This window comes from Schistocerca gregaria, chromosome 9 (genome assembly GCF_023897955.1).
Source record: "Schistocerca gregaria isolate iqSchGreg1 chromosome 9, iqSchGreg1.2, whole genome shotgun sequence".
Taxonomy (NCBI): domain Eukaryota; kingdom Metazoa; phylum Arthropoda; class Insecta; order Orthoptera; family Acrididae; genus Schistocerca; species Schistocerca gregaria.
The window spans coordinates 158,939,151-158,946,861 of record NC_064928.1 but is presented as its reverse complement, the minus strand read 5'-3'; positions in this window follow the sequence as shown (position 1 = coordinate 158,946,861).

Genomic DNA, 7,711 nt, shown 5'->3' with positions numbered 1-7,711 from the left:
CCACTGTATTTTGTTATAAAACAGGAAAAGTTCCTTAAACTTCCTTGAAAGTAAACAAGCGCAAATTTGCGGCGTTTTTAATTTTAATGTACAAAAGATCTGGTCATTGGTTGATTGGTTGGGGGGGGGGGGGGGGGGTGGAGGGGACCAGACAGCGAGTTCATCGGTCCCATCGGATTAGGAATTAGGGAAGGATGGGGAAGGAAGTCGGCCATACCCTTTCAAAGGAACCATACCGACATTTACCTGAAGCGATTTAGGGAAATTGGGGAAAATCGAAATCAGGTTTGAACATCGTTCTCCCGAGTGCTAACCACTGCGCCACCTCGCTCGGTATCTGATCATTCTCGTTGCTTATGTTCATCGTATCTGTGATTACATAGATGATCTATCTCTGTCATTTTAGAGATTTTTGATGATAAATAAATACGGTTCACCTGGGATCATATTATCTGCTCTCCAACAAACTGTGTTCTACAATACTTTGTATACAGGGTGTTTGCATAAGAGCATGCAAAAAATTAACAGAGCATAGAGGATACTCTACTGTGCAATTTGAGGTAGGGAACCTGAGGTCGGAGAGGTCATCTTCGCAAGCTAATAGGAATAAAACCATATTGGCGTGTATTTTTTTATTTACATTAGTTACAGTTGACTGAAAATACCATCATTGACACAATGAACGTAGCATTTGCACTGTGTCTTACAAAATGTGCTGAAACTGACGGCCATCAACCTCAAAGAAAGCATGACATCAGCGAAGAAAATTTTGACCCACCCTGACAAAGGACCCCGGTATGTTTCGAATCACATCACAGCAGTAGTGGTCGTAGCACTAGTATGGTATTGTGCCTTAGGTCGGCCTTGTCATGGGTTACGCCCCTTCCACTTATGTCTGTCCATAGACAGTCTTTCCATTTCTTAATCTTTGTCCCCTTTGCTACTGTCCACCATTTGATATCTTCTTTTTCCCCTTTTTCCTTCCACCATTCCTACTATTCCTTCCTCCAATGAACAGTCCCTACTCAAACAATGTCCAATCCAGTTCCGTTTTCTGTTTCTGTTACTGATGGTATGCAGTACAGGAGCAGAATATGAACCTCCGAGAATTAGAATTGGAAGAGAGGAGCTGGAAGTGATACAGGAATTTACTTACCTGGGAAGCAAAATCACAAGGGATGGTAGAAGCCGGAAAGAAATTGCGACCAGAATACAAAAGGCCAAAATTGCATTTAATCGGAGAAGGAACTTACTCACCAGCAACAACATCAGTCTGAAAATAAGGAAACGCATCATGAAAGGTTTCGTTTGGAGTGTGGCCCTATATGGATGTGAAACTTGGACAGTTGGAAGAGCAGAGAGAAGACGGCTAGAGGCCCTGGAGATGTGGTGCTATAGAAGGATGGTGAAGATCAGCTGGACAGACAAAGTAACAAATGAAGAGGTGCTTAGAAGAGCACAGGAAACCAGATCTCTGTGGAGGCACATCCAAACAAGAAGAGACAAACTTGTAGGGCACATCCTACGACACAACAATATCATTGGAACAATAGCAGAAGGAGTTATTGAGGGAAGGAATCGGCGGGGGCGACCAAGGATATCATACATGCAACAGATCATGAATGACGTTGGATGTAACACATATGTGGAAATGAAGAGGAAAGCAGACAGAAGAGAGGAATGGCGCTCTGCTGCAAACCAACCTCAGGGTTGAACACTAAAGAAGAAGAAGATGACTTTCAGCATGTTTCTTTCTTCTCCAACTCTTCTTAATACTTCTTCTTTCCTTACCGGTCTTCCCGTTTCACTTTTTCCGTTCTTCTCCATATCCACATCTCTAGTGCCTCCAATCTTCTTCCATCTTCCTTCCTTAAAGTCTAGCTCTCCGCTCCATACAGTGCAACGCTCCAGATGTAACATTTGCCAAGTCTTTTACTCAGATCTTTGTTTAGTGGTCCGCAAAGTAATTTTTGTTTCCTCTTGACTCTTTCTTTTGCCTTTGCAATTCTTTTCCTAATTACTGTTGAGCAATACATATCACCCATTATTACACTTCCCAAGTAATTGAAGTTACTCACTTGCTCTATTTACTCTCCCTCTATTTTCATACGGCATTTTCTCCCCTTTCGTCAATTTACCATGCTTTTCACTTTCTGCCGGCCGCGGTGGCCGAGCGGTTCTAGGCGCTTCAGTCCGGAACCACGTGGCTGCTACGGTCGCAGGTTCGAATTCTGCCTCGGGCATAGATGTGTGTGATTTCCTTAGGTTAGTTAGGTTTCAGTAGTTCTATGTTCTAGGGGAACTGATGACCTCAGTTGTTAAGTCCCGTAGTGCTCAGAGCCATTTGAACCATTTTTTTCGTTTTGCTCTTGTTAATCTTCATTCCATATTCTTCTAGTTTTGTGTTTAGATCCTCTAACATCTGTTCCGACTCTCTTACAGTCTCTGCCATCACAACCCTGTTGTGTGCAAATCTTATACACCCCACTCTCCGACCCTCTATACAAACTCCTCTCCTCCCATAACAACTTTCATTAATATTTACCTCCAGATAGATATTGAACAGTGTTGGCGATAAGCAGCAACCTTGTCTTACACCTCCGAGTTCAACTTCTTCACTCATCACACCTCCTATACTTACTCTTGGTCTCTGGTTCAAATATCAATTTATGATTAGCTGTCTATCCCTCCAGTCAACTCCATGTTTACTTGGGATTTCCAACAGTTTGTACCATCTGACACAGTCAAAAGCCTTCTCAAGATCAATGAACACAACACACACCTTCCTTTTCTTCTCCATGCACCTCTCCCCTATCACTCTCAGTAGGCCAATGGCGTCTCTAGTTACCACTCCTCGCCTGAAACCAAAATTTTCACCTCATATTACGCAGTTACAATTCTGGCAACTAATTCCATCTCCATATCCACTGGGGTCTCATAGGCAAGGGACTTTAGACATCTGCATAGGAAATAAGCAAATCAAAATCACGTGACCGCTTTGCACCATGACCACTCAAACAAGACGCCACTTGTCTTCCTTTCTCAATGTAGCACTTATTAAGCTGTTTTCATTTTGCCTTTTTTTTTTACAGTTCATACACCATCTTCCTATTTTCATGCTTGATCTGTGTTCAGTTTTTGATGGGCTATCCACTGGGGCCTCTTACCACTAAAGCTAAGAGGGTGCGTGGCGAGTTTCCGTTGTATGTACAGTACCTCGAAGCATTTCACAGTTGCGTAGAAAGACGCTTAATTTTTTCTGCCCTCCGTCATTTTGCTGGTGCGCCAAGGCTGCCTCGGTGCCGGTTTTGGACAGCGACATTTTGCCAGGGTGGCACGCAAACAGCCGCTTCGCAAATGGTTCCGCCCATGGCCTGAAAGCCAACGATCATGCCCTTTTGGACATCAGGTAAATCGCTGCGTTTCCGCATTACGACAACGCCTGCACTGTTTTCCACCTCCCCTGACACGCTGTATACACCCTCTACTGCTAATGCTGCGCCGGCCGGAGTGGCCGTGCGGTTCTAGGCACTACAGTCTGGAACCGAGCGACCGCTACGGTCGCAGGTTCGAATCCTGCCTCGGGCATGGATGTATGTGATGTCCTTAGGTTAGTTAGGTCTAATGAGTTCTAAGTTCTAGGCGACTGATGACCTCAGCAGTTAAGTCGCGGGACCGATGACCATGGTAGTCTGGTCCCTTTAATCCCACAAACCAACCAAACAAGTTAAGTCGCATAGTGCTCAGAGCCATTTGAACCATTTTTTGCTAATGCTGCCGTCCGTTATTTCACGTCGATTAATGTGACCAGACCGAGTGTATAGTGTTGTGTTGATTATAAGCGCCAAAAAAATGAAGTGCAGCGTTCGTAGGCAACATTCGTCGTGTCGCTTTCTCTTCCGTCCTCCCCTCCTCTTCCTCCCTCAGTGTAGATAGAAGCGAATGGTAAAGAACACGGACGAGCTGTCTGCAAATACGCATTCGCCAGTGTTCGCTCCCGTCCGCTCCATGTAATGAGGACCTGAGTCGGCACAAGTCGTCCAACTGTCAGGTGGGGTTCCTTTAATGTACCTGATACGTGGTTCTCACTGGAATTAAGGAAAACGTGGAAGGCAGGATCCGCTAATATAACTTTCTTTTCACACAACCAGTTTATTTAACAATGTTGTTTGTTGTAGTTGTCTTCAGTCCTGAGACTGGTTTGATGCAGTTCTCCATGCTACTCTATCCTGTGCAAGTTCCTTCATCTCCCAGTACCTACTGCAACCTACATCCTTCTGAATCTGCTTAGTGTATTCATCTCTTGGTCTCCCTCTACGATTTTTACCCTTCACGCTGCCCTCCAGTGCTAAATTTGTGATCCCTTGATGCCTCAAAACATGTCCTACCAACCGATCCCTTCTTCTAGTCAAGTTGTGCCACAAACTTCTCTTCTCCCCAATCCTATTCAATACCTCCTCATTAGTTACGTGATCTATCCACCTTATCTTCAGCATTCTTCTGTAGCACCACATTTCGAAAGCTTCTATTCTCTTCTTGTCCAAACTAGTTATCGTCCATGTTTCACTTCCATACATGGCTACACTCCAAACAAATACTTTCAGAAACGACTTCCTGATACATAAATCTATATTCGATGTCAACAAATTTCTCTTCTTCAGAAACGCTTTCCTTGCCATTGCCAGTCTACATTTTATATCCTCTCTACTTCGACCATCAGTTATTTTACTTCCTAAATAGGAAAACTCCTTTACTACTTTAAGTGTCTCATTTCCTAATCTAATTCCCTCAGCATCACCCGATTTAATTTGACTACATTCCATTTTCCTCGTTTTTCTTTTGTTGATGTCCATCTTATATCCTCCTTTCAAGACACTGTCCATTCCATTCAACTGCTCTTCCAAGTCCTTTGCTGTCTCTGACAGAATTGCAATGTCATCGGCGAACCTGAAAGTTTTTACTTCTTCTCCATGAATTTTAATACCTACTCCGAATTTTTCTTTTGTTTCCTTTACTGCTTGCTCAGTATACAGATTGAATAAAATCGGGGAGAGGCTACAACCCTGTCTCACTCCTTTCCCAACCACTGCTTCCCTTTCATGCCCCTCGACTCTTATGACTGATATCTGGTTTCTGTACAAATTGTAAATAGCCTTACGCTCCCTGTATTTTACCCCTGCCACCTTCAGAATTTGAAAGTGAGTATTCCAGTCAACATTGTCAAAAGCTGTCTCTAAGTCTACAAATGCTAGAAACGTAGGTTTGCCTTTTCTTAATCTTTCTTTTAAGATACGTCGTAAGGTCAGTATTGCCTCACGTGTTCCAACATTTCTACGGAATCCAAACTGATCCTCCCCGAGGTCCGCATCTACCAGTTTTTCCATTCGTCTGTAAAGAATTCGCGTTAGTATTTTGCAGCTGTGACTTATTAAACTGATTGTTCGGTAATTTTCACCTCTGTCAACACCTGCTTTCTTTGGGATTGGAATTATTATATTCTTCTTGAAGTCTGAGGGTATTTCGCCTGTCTCATACATCTTGCTCACCAGCTGGTAGAGTTTTGTCATGACTGGCTCTCCCAAGGCCGTCAGTAGTTCTAATGGAATGTTGTCTACTCCGTGGGCCTTGTTTCGACTCAGGTCTTTCAGTGCTCTGTCAAACTCTTCAGGCAGTATCTTATCTCTCATTTCGCCTTCATCTACATCCTCTTCCATTTCCATAATATTGTTCTCAAGTACGTCGCCCTTGTATAAACCTTATATATACTCCTTCCACTTTTCTGCCTTCCCTTCTTTGCTTATAACTGGGTTGCCATCTGAGCTATTGATATTCATACACGTGGTTCTCTTCTCTCCAAAGGTCTCTTTAATTTTCCTGTAGGCAGTATCTATCTTACCCCTAGTGAGATAAGCCTCTACATTCTTACATTTGTCCTCTAGGCATCCCTGCTTAGCCATTTTGCACTTCCTGTCGATCTCATTTTTGAGACGTTTGTATTCCTTTTTACCTGCTTCATTTACTGCATTTTTATATTTTCTGCTTTCATCAATTAAATTTAATATTTCTTCTGTTACCCAAGGATTTCTAGCAGCCCTCGTCTTTGTACCTACTTTATCCTCTGCTGCCTTCACGACTTCATCCCTTCAGAGCTACCCATTCTTCTTCTACTGTGTTTCTTTCCCACATTCCTGTCAATTGTTCCCTTATGCTCTCCTTGAAACTCTGTACAACCTCTGGTTCTTTCAGCTTATCCAGATCCCATGTCCTTAAATTCCCACCTTTTTGTAGTTTCTTCAGTTTTAACCTACAGGTCACAACCAATAGATTGTGGTCAGAGTCCACATCCGCCCCTGGAAATATCCTACAATTTAAAACCTGATTCCTAAATCTCTGCCTTACCATTGTATAATCTATCCGATACCTTTTAGTATCTTAACAATGTAAAACCACAAAATTTTCTTTAACAAAATGAACGAATTTGCTCAATTCTTTTGACCTTAAACCTCAAGTTGAATAAGCTTTTGCAAAAGAAATCTGAATTACTGTAGCCGGCCGAAGTGGCCGTGCGGTTCTAGGCGCTGTAGTCTGGAACCGCGAGACCGCTACGGTCGGAGGTTCGAATCCTGCCTCGGGCATGGATGTGTGTGATGTCCTTAGGTTAGTTAGGTTTAAGTAGTTCTAAGTTCTAGGGGACTAATGACCTCAGAAGTTGAGTCCCATAGTGCTCAGAGCCATTTTTGTTTTTTTGAAATAGTGTATTGCAAAACAGCAAACAATATAACAATGATTACAAGACGGCCGGACCTGCAACCCGCCCGTTACTAGGTACTTACTACCTCGCTGGACACAGTCTGTCTTATTAAATGCTCTTCTGCAACGCATGAAAACTATATGAGCACCTTTGGTGACAAGAGTGATTCAGTTGCTCAAAAAAGATGACTTACCTTTTAATCTGAAAGCTAAGATCCACACTTGTGCTTAAAGGTTAAACAGATTAGGAAACAATATGGCAATGATAAGGTTTACTTCAAAGCAACCGACCTCTTAAGTTCAATTGACAACCCAGATGCGACTGGATCGCAACCCGTCGCTTCTGACAATTTTATTTTGACTAAAGACCTGGTGACAGCTGGCTGTTAATATTATCATTGTTAAACTGATTGTCGGTTATTAACACCCCTCTGAAGGAACGTTTTAAGACATTATTTGTGAACACTTATTACAAGAGACCTCACTCAGCAGATGCACAAGATCCAGCTAAAATACACCAACAATGAGCCGGTCTTTCAAACACAGAAACGAACAGCGTAGCACAACTGGTTGTTCAGATAAAAACTAATGACTGACAAATGCAATTACAATCAATGAACTGAACCGGTTAAAAATCTAAATGTAACCACAAGGTCCCTCTTTTGTTTAACGGCAACCTGTGCCTTAGTACAATTATTCCGGTTGTATTTACCACCAGTAACTGATTCATTAGAACATTGAAGATCGGGTACGAACCAGAAATGAAAGACAACATAATATCGGAACAAATTTTCAAAAACTACTGTCTTAGTCTTATGGCCTATATTTATGACGAAAGAGCCACCCGAGTAAAACTCTGAGCGTCACGTACAACCCAGAAAATAATAAGGAAAGGCAATATAATAGCTGGACAAATTTTCAAGCGATAACTGGTGTATTAGTACAATACTACGGCCTATAT